Source organism: Triticum dicoccoides, chromosome 7A (assembly GCF_002162155.2).
Source record: "Triticum dicoccoides isolate Atlit2015 ecotype Zavitan chromosome 7A, WEW_v2.0, whole genome shotgun sequence".
Taxonomy (NCBI): domain Eukaryota; kingdom Viridiplantae; phylum Streptophyta; class Magnoliopsida; order Poales; family Poaceae; genus Triticum; species Triticum dicoccoides.
In genome coordinates, this window is record NC_041392.1 from 473,939,993 (window position 1) to 473,960,213 (window position 20,221).

The following is a 20,221-nucleotide window of genomic DNA, read 5'->3' on the forward strand; positions in this document are numbered from 1 at the left end:
GATGAACAGTTCCTGGTGGGGGTTGGATGAAGATGACCCCATGGTAGTAGAGGTTGTTGCCGCTGGATGAACAGTACCCCGATCGATCGAGTCGGTGGATGAACAGGCCCCCGTGGAGGGGTGGATGAATAGGACCCCGTGGAGGGCTAGATGAACAGGACCCCATGGAGGGCTGGTTGAACAGTAGCCGGTGGAGGGCTGGATGAACAGTAGCCCATGGAGTGGTGGTTGAACAGGACCCCGTGGAGAGGGCTGGTTGAACAGTAGCTGGTGGCGGAGCGCGCAGTGGAGTGATACGTCTCCAACGTATCTATAATTTTTGATTGCTCCATGCTATATTATCTACTGTTTTGGACATTATTGGGCTTTATTATCCACTTTTATATTATTTTTGGGACTAACCTATTAACCGGAGGCCAGCCCAGAATTGTTGTTTTTTTTTCCTATTTTAGGGTTTCGAAGAAAAGAAATATCAAACGGAGTCCAAACGGAATGAAACCTTCGGGAACGTGATTTTCTCACCGAACATGATCCAGGAGACTTGGACCCTACGTCAAGAAACAAAGGAGGAGGCCACGAGGTAGGGGGCGCGCCTACCCCCCAGGCCTGCCCTCCACCCTCGTGGGCCCCTTGTTGCTCCACCGACGTACTCCTTCCTCCTATATATACCTACGTACCCCCAAACGATCAGATACGGAGCCAAAATCCTAATTCCATTGCCGTAACTTTCTGTATCCACGAGATCCCATCTTGGGGCCTGTTCCGAAGCTCTGTTGGAGGGGTCATCCATCACGGAGGGCTTCTACATTTACACCATAGCCTCTCCGATGAAGTGTGAGTAGTTTACCTCAGACCTTCGGGTCCATAGTTATTATCTAGATGGCTTCTTCTTTCTTTTTGGATCTCAATACAATGTTCCCCCTCTCTTGTGGAGATCTATTCGATGTAATCTTCTTTTTGCGGTGTGTTTGTTGAGACTGATGAATTGTGGGTTTATGATCAAGATTATCTATGAACAATATTTGAATTTTCTCTGAATTCTTTTATGTATGATTTGTTATCTTTGCAAGTCTCTTTGAATTATCAGTTTGGTTTGGCCTACTAGATTGATCTTTCTTGCAATGGGAGAAGTGCTTAGCTTTGGGTTCAATCTTGCGGTGTCCTTTCCCAATGACAGTAGGGGCAGCAAGGCACGTATTGTATTGTTGCCATCGAGGATAACAAGATGGGTTTTTTTATCATATTGCATGAATTTATCCCTCTACATCATGTCATCTTGCTTCAGGCGTTACTCTGTTTTCATGAACTTAATACTCTAGATGCATGCTGGATAGCGGTCGATGAGTGGAGTAATAGTAGTAGATGCAGGCAGGAGTCGGTCTACTTGTCTCGGACGTGATGCCTATATGCATGATCATACCTAGATATTCTCATAACTATGCTCAATTCTGTCAATTGCTCAACAGTAATTCGTTCACCCACCGTAAAATACTTGTGCTCTTGAGAGAAGCCACTAGTGAAACCTATGGCCCCTGGGACTATCTTCATCATATTAATCTTCGAATACTTAGTTATTTCCTTTGCTTTTTTACTTTGCTTTTATTTTACTTTGCATCTTTATCACAAAAATACCATAAAATTATCTTATCATATCTATCAGATCTCACTATCATAAGTGACCGTGAAGGGATTGACAACCCCTTATCGCGTTGGTTGCGAGGAGTTATTTGTTTTGTGCAGGTACTAGGGACGCGCGCGCAACCTCCTACTGGATTGATATGTTGGTTCTCAAAAACTGAGGGAGATACTTACGGTACTTTGCTGCATCATCCTTTCCTCTTCGGGGAAATCCAACGCAGTGCTCAAGAGGTAGCAAGAAGAATTTCTGGCGCCATTGCCGAGGAGGTTCGCGCAAGTCAAGATTTGACTCCCGACAACGAGTCATTTCTGGCGTCTAGGCAAAAGCCAACATACCAAGTACCCATCACAACCCTTATCTCCCGCATTACATTATTTGCCATTTGCCTCTCGTTTTCCTCTCCCCCACATCACCCTTGCCGTTTTATTCGCCCTCGCTCTCTATCCTCCCTCTCTTTCTCTATTTTCCTCTTTTTGCCCGCTTGCTTTTTGTTTGCTTGTGTGTTGGATTGCTTGCTTGTCACGATGGCTCAAGATAACACTAAATTGTGTGACTTTACCAATACCAACAACAATGATTTTATTAGTACTCCGATTGCTCCACTTACCGATGCTGAATCTTGTGAAATTAATGCCGCTTTGCTGAATCTTGTCATGAAAGTTCCATTTTCCGGCCTTCTGTCGGTGTACAAAAATATGGGCGCATCTTTGTACCACTTTTCCTGTGCACGGGCAGTCAGAGTTGCGCCCACGGCCACACCAAGCAGAACGAGGGAGGTGAGCCAAGGTAAGATCGAAGCCCAAAGCAATGCCAAGGCCAAGACCACAAAGAGCAGAGGGACGAAGCGAGTTCCCCCGGCAAGACCCTTGCCGGGTGGCCTCAGCGGCCCCAGCAAGACTCTTGCCGGGACAGCTCGCCCCGCACCAACAAAGCAAGCCACCCTTGAGCCCACGCCCCCCAGTGCCATCATCAGCGTGGGGCCAGGACTCGGGAAGGCACCCCTATGGTGGTATATAGATCTTTGTGAAGACATATTCAAGATCAGATCAGAAGACGATGATTCTCTGCAAGAGCCTTTCCAAGGAAGGCCACCAGGCCCCCGGCAAGATCCTTGCCGGGGATGACAACACGCCACCCGGCAAGGCCCTCGCCAAAGACACCAGCAAGGCCACCACCAAGCCCATGTCAACCAAGCTTCCACCGCCGTTCACATGCAGCTGCCAGCCCAACCAGCTGGGCGGGCACCTGCGTGGCAACGTGCAGCTCCCAGGCCAACTCATCAAGCGCCTGCGTGGCGGCATGCAGATCTTCGTAAAGGCTCCACCACCACACCAACTTAGCTACCTGCCTGCCTACATGCCACCGCACGCATCCCCGGCCGAGGCGCATGTCGAAGCGAGGAGGAGTGGCGATGGACGGGACGAGCCTCGCCCCCATCCCCGATAAAGTAAGAGGACACCTAAGTGATGCATTAAATGCACCTTGTCCTGTAATACGAGGGATAACCTCGTGCCACTGTAGACCTTTCCACCTCCTGTGTGCCACTGTGGCAACCCCTTTTTCCTATAGAAGGAGGCCCGAGGTGACGAGGAGGGGGATTCGGCTCTTTGGAACCACACGCTGACCACAGCTAGTTCGAGAGCTCTAGAACTCTCAGAAATACATCCACGAAAGCAGGACTAGGGTTTTACGCATCCTCGCGGCCCGAACCTGGGTAAACAATCCTTGTGCTGTCTACTAGCCCTACTCTCCTCGCAACCCTGCGCCCTGGCAACCGTAGTAGGGATTCTTGTGATCCCATAGGTGTCGTTCCACACCGACATCCTTGGCGCACCAGGTAGGGGGGCACAATTGTGAGAATCTAGTCTGGTAGTTAGCCTAGCGGTTCTTCATCGCTTTTGGTTTCTGAGAAGAAGGCGGCTGGAGGAACGACGCCGTCTCGGCGATAGAAAAGCTAAGTCATTCAGAGCCTTGGATTATTTCCTCTTACACTTAAGGTTATTGTCCTCGGAGATCTGGCCTATGTATGGGAAACCTGCATGCAAGCCCCCCGGTGATTGGCAACGCCTTTGTTCTGTTTCGAGTCTGCTCAACAGCTCAAAGCTGCCGCGTCGAGAGTGGTGGGGTAGCCTTCCGCACCTGGCAACGCTCCTGACTCTGACTTGAGTCAAACTCGACAGTTCGGGCGGCCGCGCTAAGGGCGGTAAGGTGGTCCGCCCGGTAGCAAGCACACCCGGCAGGCCAATGGGGATCCGTCCCCACGACGCCGCCCTGGGTTTACGCGCCGGCAAGCCTACCTAGTTACGTAGGGTGGACATACAAGGAAAGATCGAACAGGAAAATAACATGCATGATACTAAAAAGTGTTGCAGAGTTATGTTACATCAAATTGTTGCTGCGGTTCTAACTAGAGATAGCAATTGTCTTGGTTGTGAACCTGCAGCGGCGATAAAGAAAAAAGGGATGCCTAATCCCGGCGCTGGCCCTCCACCCTCAAAATTCCGCCGACACGGCTGATGATGGGCTCGATGCGCTCCCTGAGTGGCGCAAGGTCGGTTCCCTCCGGCAAGATCTCCAGCGCGGCGTCGAAGTCAAGGTCGGGGTACCAGTGCGCCACCTTGGTGAGAACCTTGGTCATGGCACCCTGGAAAAACCTCCGGGACTCGTCGGCCAGCGAGGCCGCCCGGTTGGCATGGAGCCGCTCCAGAGCGCCAACGACCTTCTCGAAGAATATGGTCAGGCTGCAATTGGCGCTCACGCCCCGCTCCGGGACATACCTCACGTTCGGCATCCCCATGAGGGCCAGCTACGCGGCGGCCTGGTTGGCGACGGTGGCAAGGCGATCGAGCCAACGGTTCTCGCCCTCTACGTGGTCAGCGAAGTTGAGGCCCTCGTTCTTCCGCAACAGCTTCTCGGCCTCCAGCTCCTTGGCCAGGGTCCCCTCTCGGGTTCTGGCCTCCGACAGCACCTTCTCGAGACCCTCCAGCTTTAGCTTGAGGTCTTTGATAGAGTTGTTAGCCTCGGAGAGCTCCCCAGCCATGCGGACGACCGCGCCCTGCGCCTCCGTCAGGGCACTATTGAGCATGTCCTGCTCCTGGGACAGCCTCAGGGCCTGCTCCTTCAGCCTGTCGCGCTCTGCCTCCAGCTCCTCCACCTTGCCGGCATGAACCTAGGCCTGGGCATTGAGTGACTCCTTGTGCCTCTGCTCCAGATCGCTGGTCCGCTGCAAGACAAGCTTCTCCACCATTGCATCCTTGACACGAAGCATGGCGGCAAGCTTCTCCTTGCGCGTAGCGAGGTCCTCCTCCTGGGAGTTCAGCGCGGCCTCGCGCTGAGTCCGAGCGGCTTCGGCGGCCTCGGCCAAGTTCTTCGCCACCTCCTGAGCTTTCTCGACATCGGCGAGCTTCATGGTGAGCTCCACGCCGCGCCTGGCGTGCTCACCCTGGGCCGCCTTGAGCTCCTTGTGGGCCTCGCAGAAACAGTCCTGCGCCTCGGCAACGCGCTTCTGGAGGTCCGCCTCCGCCTTCTCCACCACACCACCCTGGACTTAGCCTTGTCCAGGCGGGCGCGGTGGAGCGCTTGGAGCTTCCGGAAGCTGGCGCCCATGGCGTGGAGGAATCGCTCTTCCTACGAGCCGTCACCGCCAACAATCGGCTCGTCGATGACTTCAACCCCGGCAGCGGCAAGCACTTCGTCGTCAAACACCTCTCCCTCAACGGGTGTCCTGGTGCTCGACGCGCCTGGAAGGTGGACGAACAAATCGTCACCCACCCTCAGGTACTTGCCGGAGCCGGAAGCAGCAGAGGAGGAAGGCTGGTCACCAGCCTCCTCCTTCTCCTCCTCCTCGGCAACAGTCCTCCCGGCTTCCCTAGCAGGCCCCTTGCCAGCCTCCTCAGCGGCAGCCTTGTCGGCCTCCCTGGTGGGCCCCTCAGCAGCGTCCTCGGCAGCGTCTTTGGCGGCCTCCTCGTCGGCGATCCTCTCGGCGTCCGCCCGGGCGGCCTTCGCGACGCCCTCAATGACAGCGTCCAGACGCCCTCAATGCCGGCGTCCACGTCCTCTGGGTTCACCGAGGAGGAATCTGGGAGCCAAAGAAGGGGGTGAGGCAAGGCCAGGACCCGGAGCCAAAAAAGAGAAGAGGGGAAGCAGGGACGAATGGCAAACGGCTTACCTGTGCCAGTACCCGGCTGGGAAACGGAAGCCCCCTCCCCGCCAACATTTGGCATCAAGGCAAAGCCGCCGGTGCCCAAGTTCTCTATCGGCATTCTGGGAACGGGGGTCCCCAGACTTGCCTGAGGCGTGGCTCAAGCGGATGTCGATGACTTAAGTCAATTAACCCAACAGCCAGGGGAATCAGCCAGGAAATTCTGGACTCGGTTCCTAACTAAAAAGAACCAAATCGTCGACTATCCGGATGCCGAGGCCTTAGCGGCATTTAAGAATAACATCCGCGACGAGTGGCTCGCCCGACACCTCGGCCAAGAAAAGCGGAAGTCCATGGCAGCCCTCACGACACTCATGACCCGCTTTTGTGCAGGCAAGGATAGCCGGCTGGTTCGCAGCAACAACACTTCAAGAAACCCTATTAATTCAGATGCCAAAGATAGCAACGACATGCCACGTCGCAACAGACACAAGCGCCGCAACAACGGCGACAACGCCGAAGACACAACAGTCAACGCCAGATTCAGTTGCTCTAAATTCGGTCAGCGGAAAAAGCCGTTAAAAAGAAGCAATCCGGGCCCATCCAGCTTGGACCGCATACTCGATGGTTCATGTCAAATTCACGTCACCCCGATAAACCAGCCAACCACACCAACAGAGAATGCTGGGTGTTCAAACAGGCTGGCAAGTTAAATGGTGAAAACAAGGAAAAGGGGCTGCATAGCGACGACGAGGAGGAGCCCCGGCCATCGAACACAGGAGGATAGAAGACATTCCCTCCCCAAGTGAAAATGGTAAACATGATATACGCAACCCATATTCCCAAGCGGGAATGGAAGCGTGCTATGAGGGACATCTATGCGATGGAGCTGTCGGATTACGGGTTCCGGCAGACCCTTGAGGTTCGAACACTGGGGTGTGCACAGAGATCTCTCCCCTACTGATCTACGCCCAATCTCCTCGCATAGCTGGAAACAACGAACAACACAAGGGACACAAGGTTTATACTGGTTCGGGCCACCGTTGTGGTGTAATACCCTGCTCCAATGTGTGGTGTGGTGGATTGCCTCAGGGGCTGATGAGAAATAGTACAAGGGAAGAACAGCCTCGAGAGAGGTGTTCTTGAGCTGGTGCGATGAACTGCTAGGGTGAGTTTAGTCGCCTCTCTCTCTCTGCTAGGGTTCTACCAGATCTCTCCTCTTTAGGTAGATAGATCCCTCTACTCTGTGGTGGCTAGCTCTATTTATAGAGGCCCTGGGCCTCTCCCCAAATAATGGGCGGGAAGGGCGCCAACACTTGGCCATTTTGAAGGGGAACATGTAGTACAAGTTATCCTAACCAAAAGTGGTCTTCGGCTGCCAAAAGTACTGGTGATGACGCCATCTTGGGCTCCATGGTAACCTCCGTCCTGCCGCTCTGCTGGTCTTGGTCTCGTTGCACCGGAATGGCAACCTTTGCCTGATGCCTTGGCCTGTGCTTGCCCCCTTTGCACCAAAGGGGAAACAAGGACGCTGCGCAGGACGGCGCCCACCTAGTCTCGATCGTCATGGCTTGCGTCACGGGTTCCTCGTGAGGTACCCCTGCCTTGATCTCTCTGCCTCGTCGCGAGCCTGCCGGATGGGGCCGCCTCTGAGGAAGCTTCCTGTCGTCCACCCCGCGAGGCTTGGCCCCTCGCGAGGGTCTTGAGCTTGAGCTGATGAAGATGGGCCGTGCTGGGCCCCCCACTTGAGCCACGCCGCAGGCCATAGGCAGGCAAGTCTGGGGACCCCCGTTCCCAGAACGCCGACAGTAGCCCCCGGGCCCAAGGTGTGCCCGGGCTTGGCCTTGCAGGAAGGCGAAGGGGCGATCGCAAAGCGCCGTGAGCCCCAAAAGCCTGCGGCTTTCGGCGCCGTGTGGCGATTGATTGGACGTGGGCATCTTCGCTTTCCCACGACGCCTTGTTGTGCGCCCGGCTAAGCGGACCCGCAGTTTCACACAATCGTTCCTCCTTTCCGTTGCTCGCCCGCCTCCTATCTTTCCATCTTCTTTGAGCTCCTGCCTCCGCCGCCAATCCGACCCGAGTTCTTCCTCCTTTTCACCGCCTTGGTGCCGACGAAGAAGGGAAGGGGAAAGAAGCCCGTGCCTTCGCCCAGCACACCTCCAGCCTCGACCCCCGCCGTCGCCCGGTCGATCATACTCAATCCAGAAGCTTTGGACAAGGTCCGCTCCTCCCTTGCAACTATCTTCAATGAGTGTGGCAGGACCACGGCCTAGCTTGCATCCCATGCCTCCCTTTACAGGATCGTCAAGGAGGTCCGTTTCTTCACCGATGCTCTGTGGGCGGGTCTGGTTCCCCCCTTTTCCTCCTTCTTCAATGCGGTGCTCTCCCATTATCATATCCATATGATGCACCTCGGGCTGGAGTCCATTACCCTTCTGGCTGTCTTTGCTTTTGTTTGCGAGGTGATGATAGGCATACCTCCTTCCGTTGCCCTGCTGCGCCACTTCTTTTCCTTGCGCATGAGCGACCCCACTCAGTGCTCAGGGTGCGTGAGCTTCTTCGCCGTGCCAAAGACGGCTGCTTCAGGGATCGACTTCGGCCTTCCTCCTCCTGAGGCCAGGTTCAGAGAGTGGTGGCTATTCAATTACGTGTTTGGTCCATAGTAACTGTCCAGTTATTATAATTACATCCCATTTTTATTATTTCTTAAAGTCGTTTTTCTTGTTAAGCCTAATGCATACCTCCTAGGAAAGTTTGTAGCCCAGCGGGGCGGAGAATAACAAGTTGACCCGGATATTGTGTGCAACTGTCGGCCTAGTTGCATTGCTGATGTTGAAAAAAGCAATTTTTTATACACACATTTAAAAAAAATTGTATAGATAAGGAACATTTTTTATACACACATTTAACAATTTTTAAATACATGATTAACACTTTTTAAAACAGATTTTTTAGTCAATGGTGGGCCCACAGTGAGCGGAGGAGGTCACAATACACATATTTTTTAAATACATGATTAACACTTTTGCAAAAACAATTAGCCCACAGCAAGCCAATTAGCTCGAGTCGGCCCACAGTGGGCCGACAGGACCTAATCAGCCCACAGTGGGCCAACAGGGGCTAGTCGGCCAGCTGTAGGCCGACTGGAATCCAATCGGCCTACTGTGGGCCGACTAGGCCCAGTCAGCCTGCAGCGGGCCGACGGTGTATTATTTTTGAAAAAAATTACCCAGCGTAATATTTATGAAAATTAATTAAAAAATATATTATTTAAAAAATAGCGAAAAAAGGCCTGTGTAGCACAGTACAACCTAACATGGTTACTCAGCCCACATTCAGCGACGCTGGAAAGGCCCAAACAAGGCTTCTGTACAACTTTTTGATGTCACTAAGCTCAATTAATAACTAAAGAAAAAAGTTAGGTTACAGTGGAACCTAATTAAAAGCTGTCACGAGCAAATAAATAATTCAATGGGTCCCACTTGTGCGTGTGTGCGCGCGCATGTGTGTGTGTGTGTGTGAGAGAGAGAGAGAGAGACCCATTGGCCAATGCTCGTAAATACATCTTTCAGCCATATGCATTGCTAATGCTCAGTAAAAACTTATATAGTTGACACAATCATATAGAACATCATAGCACACTGAACTTGCATACAAAATTTTCACGCAAGCGGCACAATCAGGATGGAAGCAGTGGATCACTACGGGAAGGGCTATGTTGAAACCAACGAAGTCGTACATAACGGTTCATCGTCTTTATCAATGACGGGGAAATATCTTGAATGTTGTGCAAAGAAAACAGACAGACAACACAATAAGTTCTCCTAGCACATTAAGTTGACGTACAACCCTTCCTAAAAAAAGTTCAGGTACAAAATTAGAACAGGTCACAATCAAATGTACTGGCATATCAGTGCTTCACACCCATAGCTTAGATTTAACTAGTATCTCACAAGATTTAGTTGTTTCCTCAAATTAGAGCACATCCAGGCAGCCAGCCCTGCCTCTTCTCCCAAAGAAGCAGTGGCCTCCGCCGCGCGATGGAGTAGGCCCTGTGCCATCCATCGTTCCAAGCAACACAGGGAAAGTCTGACGTTGACTCCTATAATGGACATCGTCGATGGACCCTGGCACCAGCGGCTGCAGCAGGACTTCGATTGATGGATTGACCACTTCTTCGACATGCACGAACACTCGATATAGGTACATCCCTAACGTGGTCCACGGCGGCCTTGGTGGCGACAAATAGTACAACCCCAGTTCCTGCACTGGTATCTCAACACCAATCACCTTCGGTATGGTGGACGGCTTCTTCATCCATGCCATAATCGTCAGAGCCCAGCTGTCTAGAGGAACAAACATACTTACGAGCTCACCTCCAAGGTCATTGATAAGCTCATTCATGGACTCACTGTTCCAAGCACGTCGAGGCATGCCGTGGAAGGTACGCTTTGTTAAAAACTCAAACTCAGAGGGCACCGAGCCCCATCCTAGGTGCCACCGATCAAAGCTCGCCAGTGCGCCATCGCAGAACAAACACCGGGAAGATTCGAACACACGACTACAGTCGAGAGTTGTCCGGAACCTGGTGAAGAAATCAGCCGGTGGCGGACAGACTTCGATGAGCAAGTCACTTATTTGGATGTCGTGCGCAATGCCAAGAGCTTTGACAAGGTCGTCCAGCAAGACGGGAGGCCGGTCGCCATTGATGGTTACCATCAGCACTTTGCCGGCAAACTGGTCGTCAAGCGCCGCCATGCCACTGTTGAGCGACAGCATGCAGCGCCTGAAGGCAGGACGGACCTCAGGATCTCCGGCTCGGAGATCCACATTGACCAGCGACATGATATTGCACTTGAGTGCACGGAGTACATGAGGGGGATTTGGGGGAACTGGAGTAGGAATCGAGATTCCAGAGGTGGGGGAGGGGCGGTTGATGGGGGATGAAAAGGTAGCATGAATTTCGAACATGCGCCAACATGCTCTCGATGCGCAAGCGCTTGAGAACACCGGTGGCGCCCACATGTTGGCCTTAGAGTCCCTATTCTTTCTTTTGAGAGTCCGGCCTGAGAGTCATAATTGACCTATTTGGCATTGCATTACTACTCGGCCCATATTCAATGACACCTCGTTGATAAGCTCATTCATGGACTCGCTGTTCCAAGCACGTCGAGGCATGCCGTGGAAGGTAAGCTTTGCTAAAAACTCAAGCTCAGAGGGCACCGAGCCCCATCCTGGGTGCCACCGATCAAAGCTCACCAGCGCGCCATCGCAAAACAAACGCCGGGAAGATTTGAACACACGACTGCAGTCGAAATTTGTCCCGAACCTGACGAAGAAATCAGCCGGTGGCGGACAGACTTTGACGATCAAGTCACTTATTTGGATGTCGTGCACAATGCCAAGAGCTTTGACAAGGTCATCCGGCGAGGCGGGAGGTCGATCGCCATTGATGGTTACCATCAGCACTTTGCTGGAAAACTGGTCGTCAAGCGCCGCCATGCCACTGTTGAGCGACATCACGTAGCGACCGAAAGCAGGACGGACCTCAGAATCTCCGGCTCGGAGATCCGCGTTGACCGGCGACATGATAGTGCGCTTGAGTACAAGGAGTACAGGAGGGGGATTTGGGGGAACTAGAGTAGGAATCGAGATTCTAGAGGTGGGGGAGGGGTGGGAGACTGAGGATGAAAAGGTAGCATGAATTTCGAGCACGCGCCAATATGCTCTCGGTGCGCAAGCGCACGAAAACACCGGTGGCGCCCACATGTCGGCCTAAGAGTCCTTATTCATTCTTTTTTGGAGAGCTCGGCCTTTTTTTAGGATCTTTTGAGAGCCCGGCCTGAGAGTCATAATTGACCTGTTTGGCATTGCGTTACTACTCGGCCCATATTCAATGATACCTCACTGGCCCAAACAAGTGTACATCATCGAAAAGACACTAAGCTCAAATTATATAACTTGAAAAAAGGAGATATACTCCAAACACTGGAGAATGGTGATGCCCTCATTTATCCCACCAGTAGTTCGAGACAATAAACAGTTCGAAACAACGATATATACAACATTCAAACACTGACTAGTGACTACTACTGACATAAACAACAAGACATGATAGTTCATAAGAAGTCTTGCTACACCACCAAAACACACCCATCTGCAGCACTCAGACTCTCGTGATCCAGACGAGAATGACATTCTAAATAGAAGCAACTATTACATAGTAAGAGTGACATAGACGAGGATGACCAAATGACAAGGAATATGCATAACAAAAGAAAGAACTACCCATCCAGAACCAGCAGCAAAGACAACAAAGTCATTCGAAGAGATGATCCAACACCATCATAATTTGCAGCCCCGCTTTAGCGACCAGTGATCTGGAGACACCAGTACTCCACCCTTTCGATGCAACAGCCCAATTACCTATCAACCTGAAGGCTCGAACCACATCACTGCCTGCTATAATTGAGACATCCAATGATCAAAGTTAATCTGGATGCCTTTGTCATTCTCACCTACTTTTGGCTGCAGGTTGTATCATTGACAATCAGGGGAGTTTGCTCCCGAACTCCTAGGGCTCGCCATGTAGACACAGTTTTCCATAGCAAACAGAGCCTCTCTGCCATCAAGGTCCTTGCCAACGGTGATCTCCTGGTTAATCAGATAATTGAGTCCGAGAAACAGAGAGTGTGAACCAAGGTTGTTTACCCGCCTCCAACTAAAAAATCCAAAAGGCCCCAACAAGCTGGTATCCTGCTCATAGACGTAACAGCCACTGTCCGGATACTCACATATTACACGGTGCTTGTATACAATGGGGTTTTTGCAATATAACTTTTCCGGCTCATGTGTCCGAATGATCATCAGTCTTTTGCCATCGTCTGATCGAGCGAGGAACCAGTTGTGCTTCCCTGTTTTTGGCAAAGGTGGTGTGATTACAAAGGGCAGTAACTGTAGGGACACTGCATCATATCAAAAAGGACATGCATTGTTAATGTAAGATTAGCATTGTTCAGAGTATGAGTAGGATAATGCAAGAAACAGCATTGATATGTCCCTGTTGGAACTGGGAGGAAAATACAGGGAAATGTATACTGGGTTCAAAAATATAGAAGTGCCATGCATGGTTATACTCATGTTATCTCGCAATCGATTGTTCACAGGAAACTACCATGTCATGCATGTTATGTAATCATGTTCTGTCCTCACAAACAAATTCTTCAAGGAAACTAACAGACCATGCATAGTTATATACTCGTGTTCTGTGGGCAAAATTTTTGTGAGGATATTATTCTAGCCATTGATTGCTGAAGGGCGAATATAGGTATGTACACATGGTAAGCATTGCAGGATTTCACTACTTCCAAATATAGAGTTCTGCATATGCACATTTACTTCCCTAATATATGGTTAGATGAAACCAACAGTGTGGTGCATGTATCTACATCATGAAAATGAGGAAACTAACATGGCCATTGATACACACTCATATTTAGTAGTAGTATATAGATTACTATAAAATAAGGATAATATCCATATATACCTAACCGTTTCATTATTCAGGGTACAAATTGGCTGTAATGACATGGTCACAATCGCATGAATTAACTCATTCCAAATATAGCTGATTTACGGCATCTCTAATACATTGCCATAGTTCTACTCAAATTCTTCTCAAACAGAGATATGCCAATCATCACAAAAAGTTCAAACAGTGTCATGGCGTCATCATTAACATGAGAGGAAACAACTTACACGCGCCGTCCCAGCAATACGTCGTGCCATCTACTTTGTCGATCGCGTAGATGATGCCATTGTGTTCAATAGCATCACAGAGCTGTGTATCAGCTTTGACGATGATCCACTGCGAGCCGAGTTGTCTCCAGCTAAAGAAGGCACTGACGTAAAGATAGGCGAGTCTGCGGTCGAACAAGGCAATTAGCTTGTTGTCTGTGTAATTCGCATGTCGTGTGGGCACTTGGCAGATTACAATCTTCTACAAAACAAGGTCCGTCCAACTGATGTAGTAATCTAGATGACTTGGACCACGATGGTAATACTCTATATAATCCAACGGAGGAAGGATAATCTCATGGGAGGTCTGTAAGTTCACGAGCACCAACTTTTTACCGTCTTCTCTGAAGGCAGCCATCCAGTGGGAGTTCATGCCGACCCAGTACATACCTGCCAAGAAGTTTTGGGCGATGGTGATCGGATCGATGTCGAGGGAAATGATGTACGGCGACCCACTACATACCTGCAAATAAGTTTCGGCTAATGGAGATCGGATTGAAGTCGAGGGGCATCATGCATGCCTCCGTATCATTGTGAGCCTATCTCGCAAGACTAGATAGCAGCAAGCAGGGTGTCTTGAAAATCTTAGGCCTCGCTTCGATGATGGCCGTGTGCATGTCCCTCGAGCACGCAGCCAGCCGCAGGGCGCTCAACATATCCATACATGAACAACAGAGGTCGAGGATGTCATGAGGGAGATTGCTCCAATCGCGGCTCATATGGATGCTGCGCGGTTCACGTTCGGCCATGGTGGAGTTTGGAAGGGGGCTTGATTTACGGGGGAGAAGGATGTCGGTGCTGGAGCGGCTAGCGAGGGAATAGTGGTACTGGGGGAGGCGAGTGAGGTGACGGTACACGGGGGCACAGTGAGATGGAGACGGAGAAGGAGATGGAGATGGAGTGGTGCTATGGGAGCGGAGAGGGAGACGAGGCAAGGCGCCAATGTGCTGTACAGCGGCGGTGACAGACTGCGTTGTGCATAGGGTGAGACTGACTTTGGTAGCCCGAACACGCTGCCTGGACTAGTGTTAGGCGCAGGGTGCTGTCACTTCACTGTGAAGACCGGATGAATAATATTTTGACCATCAAGTGTACCACAATTTTACTACTACTACTACTACTACTACTACTAGTAGTAGTAGTAGTAGTAGTAGTAGTAGTAGTAGTAGGTACATGAGTACTCTAGTATTGTATAGCATAAATAGGTCTCCCGTGCTAGCATGCCTGTTCACTTCATCATTCAGGTATCATCCATATTGCGAGCAGAACCAAATTCTCGTGCATGCCCAATCAACGCTCTGACACGATGCATGCATTGGTCGTTCTGGTGCATCAAGGACGGCATGCAGATCGTTCCACACTTGAGAAGAGGAAAAATGGAAAGGTAGAACGCGGCAGCGGAGGAAGAGAACGCTGGCTAACGAGGCTAGGAGGGGATCGAGGAGGAAGTTAATGCTCCACGCCTAAAGGTTTTGGGAAAACATGATTTTCATAAGGTAACTTATACTCACCTAAACGGAGGGAGTATTCCTTAACCAGAGAATGTTGTGTCTCCCACTCACGTGCTCAAAAAAAAGTACGACACATTTTTTTATCTATTTGCATAGGTCCCACCTATCAGGAAGGATGGGCACGTACACGAATAGGTACGACCCACCAGTCTACCCGCATAGCCTTTTCGTTTAGTCTACCTAGCCGTCTAATCAACTGCCTGCACGCCACTTCTCCCATTTACTTCTCCATCAGGAACCGATTCTCCTCGGCTTCGTCACCTCCCCTTCATCTTCATTTGCATCCAAACCCCACTGCTTTCACATTGTTTTAACCTCTTTAAATAATCATCTACTACTTCAGTTAGACTATTCAGCTAATCCTAATTCTCCAAACCATAGCCCTCCGTTCTAGCGGTTCCAAATGGCGATAGAGATCAAGATGCAGGTTTTTAGCGTCCAACATGTCCTCGTCGAAGGCTCGATGCGCATAGTTGCCACGGTCACCATCCACCCAAGGGTTCTTCGGCAGTGGATCAACAATGTATCCAACTCCCCCAAAAAGGTAGAGACGAGGGTCATCGGTCTCGACGCAAAGTACACGGAGCGTGCCCCCGGGAAGATCCAGCGCGCCGCCGTCCTTCAGCTATGCCTCAAAGATGAAGTTTTGGTGTAACACATCATACACTCGCCCTCCATACCAGGTGAGCTTCACGATTTCTTGTCTCGGGAGGACGTATACTTCTGTGGGGCAGCCAACGAAGGGGACAAACAGAAGCTGGAGCCGTACAACCTTGATTTGAATAGCATCACTGACCTACAAACCAGAATCAAAATTCATGTAGAAGTTTGTGATAAACAGACACCATCCCTATTCGACGTAGCAAATTTTGTGCTCGGTAGAAATCTTCAGAAGGGTGATGAGACGGTGGCATTAAGGTCATCTGGATGGGAGAATTATCCCTTGACGTACGAGCAGATAAAATATGCTGCCCTCAATGCCCGTGTGAGTTTCAACATAGCTGCAAGGTCCAAAGAGCTTGTTGCAAAGCCGTCTCCCATAGAGAATGAGAAGAAGAAGAAGAAGAAGAAGAAGAAAAGGCTGCACCAGCAGGAGGGCATTATGGATGGATGAACTATTTCCTCTCTTGTAAAAAAAATTATTCCCTCTCGGTGTATATTGATATAGATGGACTATTTCGATGGTGTGCATGTCTTTGGAATAGAGTAGTAGCGTGGGTCCGCTTGACTATAAGGAACTATTTATCCGCATATATAGCTTTCTCTGCTACTCCTTCTAGTGATCGGTATGCAGTGCATGTGTCCGTAGACATGGCAGCTTTTCCATGGAAGTTCAACTACGGCGACCATCACGTTTCATCTCGTGATTCCCACGACGCCTCTCCAACCCACGGCACCACGCCCCCCGACGTGCGCCTCACCCCTCTTGGCCGCATAGCCCCTCTACCTTTGTGTGGATGACATGTGGGCCACCTAAAATGCAGCGAGCATCAAGTTTCTACCACAGCCACCCACGATTCCCACGACGCCACTCGAACCCATGAAACCACATGTCCCCCGACCTGCGGCTCACCCTCTTGGCCCTACTGCCCCTCTGCCTACGGGAGCATTACATGTGGACCAGTCACCTATCGGGTACACATGTTATTGACTCAAAGGTAGGTGTAGTAAGGCGCTGAAGCTCAGTCCCGACGGCCCTGAGAGGGAAACGTAACTCCTGCGCCAGGGCTTGTGGTGCTCCCGCAACACGAATTCATGCCAAACTTGAGATTTGTTTCTTTACTATACATGCACGCAACGATTTAATGGACATTGTAATCTCAACATGTGATGGGGAGCTCTAAATTTGAATTTGAAACTTATAAAACAAAAGATTCAAAACAAATAAACTGGGAGAGAGGGAGTATGTCATAGGATGTGTCCCATACAAAATAAGTCCCCTGGTTTGTCACCACGAAGATGCGGTTAGATAGGAGCACAACGTCTTCCCACTCGTACGGCAACAAATCGGCCGCAGACAGGATAGTCCGCCTTTGACCGCCATGTGCAAGGTTCGTGCTATCTTATTCAATCTCACCGTAGTTCCATCGTACCAATTCATGCGGTGGCCCGTTGCATGGCTGATCCCAATGTTGGACAAAGGTTCTACGGGAACGGTTTCACCGTTGTAAATGTTGTTCAAATTGATGTTGGTACCCTCCCGTACATATGCAAGCCAATCTCCACTCGCACCGAGCCTAACCTGTGACACAGTGGGCAGGGGGAGAATTAGTAAATGGACACGGAAGTAGTCTTTAGAATGCATTTACTACATGATCAAACTCATGTTACCTGCTCATCGGAGGAAATCCGAGTGCCCCTCAACTTCGGCATCTCAAGGGGCGTGAACTTGCAACTACGGCCACGCCGCGCTGGAGAGACCTCCAAGGAAACATCCTCGCGCGTTCCACGGAACATCAAGATGCATTTGTATGAGTAGTTTATCTTGTGAGAGAAAAGGATGAACGAGGGAAGGCCTCTAGAGATAGAGATGGACACTACAACTTGTTTATCTTGCTGGCCCATGCGTTGCAATGGATCCAAAGTAGTAGAGTAATACTTGTTCACATGCTTGAAATATAAACACTCTAGTTTTGATATACATGTGTCAGCAGACATGACAACTTGTCCATGGAAGTTAAACCACGGCGACCATCACATTTCTTGTTTCTACCACTGCCACACCCACACGCGATTCCCACGACACCGCTCCAACCCACGGCACGACGTCCCCTGACGTGGACATAGATCCTATGACGTGGCTATCACTGCCTTGCCCTGCCTTTCTTTCACTGACAGGTGGGACCCACGCTTATGGGTCCCACATGTCAGTGACAGAATGGTAGGATTGTTCGCATCAGGGGATCCTCATCCCCCCGACGTGCCCCTCATCCCTATCGGCCCCACCCCACCTCTGCCTTTGTGTGCATGACATGCGGGCCAGCTGAACTGCGGTGACCATCAACTTTCTACCACAGACACACCCGATTGGACGTGGCTTGCCTGCTCTGCTGCTGTGCTCCAATCCGTACTCCCGCACCATTGAATTTTCATCCAGCAGCTGTGACACATTTCATCCCGGGCATCAATCCTCAGTTGGAGTACTTATGTACTACAGGTAGTACCCGCCGGTGTGGCCATCTACGCCTCGTAACGGCCAGCTGTGGCACCCTCGCAACGGCCATGCCACCACCGGCCGGTTCATCTCGAATGAGTGGGTCGCGAACCACGCCACCACCATGAGAATGACATGTGGGCCAGCCGCATTTAAGGTCCGCATGTTATTGACTCATAGGCTGGGCACTAAGCCACTGAAGTTCGGTCCCGTGGGCCCCGAGAGGGAAATGTAACTCCTGTGGCAGGCCTTGTGCTGCTCCCGCAGTATGAGCTCGTGCCAAAACTAGAATTTGTTTCTTACTACTACTCCTACCAACTAGTACTAGTAAGGTACACGTGCATTCCACGCATGAGATTCTGGTGGTTTGTGCATTTATGCTTCTACATGTGGAGCTTTCTGGATTCTAACATGTGGCAAAATCTCATGGAATGTAAGGTTAGGCAAGTTTGATTAACTTAGGTGAGTGTTTGGTTCTAGCCACACCTTAGGCAAGCTACACTAAGGCCCCACATGACATACACACAATCTAAGATGACTTATTCACCTAGACGGAGGGAGTAGTGTTTCTATTAAGATGCCTGCGCGTTGCACGAAGTCGATGGAAAAGGTAAGCACAACTTAGCCACACCTTAGGCAAGCTACACTAAGGCCCCACATGACATACACACAATCTAAGATGACTTATTCACCTAGACGGAGGGAGTAGTGTTTCTATTAAGATGCCTGCGCGTTGCACGAAGTCGATGGAAAAGGTAAGCACAACTTATAAATTGACGGATGGAGTACTAGTTATAGTGATGCATATAATTAAGCAAAGGGATCGCACATGTCGGTATTGAATGGAACGAGAATGCAACAGCACAATAAGAATTAAGGCCACGATGATGCGATCGCAGTGGTGGTTACAAAAGGAAAGAAGAAAGATGGATCCACGAACGTACGACCTCCTCCTCCTGAACTTAGTGCGCCGGGCCACCGACCGGTGGCTAAGGAGCGGCGGCTTTTGTGGCGAGGTCGAGGTACTTCTCAGCAAAGGCATCCAAGGCTTCCAGCCAGGTGAGGAAGGCCAACGACCTAGCGTCCTCACTGGCCGTGTAGATACCTATGTACACGATTTGCTCATACACGTGGATGTGTAGGTCGACAAACTCTTGCAGGGCGAGGCGCCTCGCGGCGAGCGCGACCTCCACGTGGACATCCTCCGTGGCGTCGGCGGGCAGTCGCAGGGCCACCAGTGCTTGAAAGAGGTTCCGGCGATGGAGGCCGATTAGGGTGGCAAGCAATGAGGAGCCCGGGCGTGCGGGCTGGAGGAGTACGGGGATGTCGTCCGCGAGCTTCTTGATGACGATGAACTTGTTGCTGGTGTCAACGATCATCTGGTCCAACTGAGAGTCGTAGTTGGCGTCGATGGCGGCCATCCACCAGCCGGTCTCCAACACCGTCTGGAGATGATCCTCGATGCCATGCCGCAGGCCGGCGTCGTGGACCATCTGGCGCAGCCACTGGCCGTTCACACGCATCGCCGCCATGGGTCTGGAGTGAGCTCTTTTGCGCTTAGTGTACACTAGTAGAAAAAGGGTCAAACGTGAAGCACATTAGTGCCGGTTTGTAAAAAAACCAGCACTAATGTGATCAATAGTGCCGGTTCGAATGGCTATGCATTAGTGCCGGTTCGTAATGAACCTTTAGTACCGGTTCGTGCCACGAACCGGTACTAAAGGGGTGGTGGAAGGCTGGCGTCAGGCCAGGGCCCCACGAGCCCCTTTAGTGACGGTTTGTGAGACAAACTGGTACTAAAGGGGTGGTGGCGGGCTGGCGTCAGGCCAGGGCCCCACGAGCCCCTTTAGTGATGGTTTGTGACACAAACCGGTACTAAAGGTCTAACCTATAGTACCGGTTTGTCTCACCAACCGGCACTACAGAGTCTTAACCTATAGTCCCGGTTGAAGACACAAACCGGCACTATAGGGTAATTT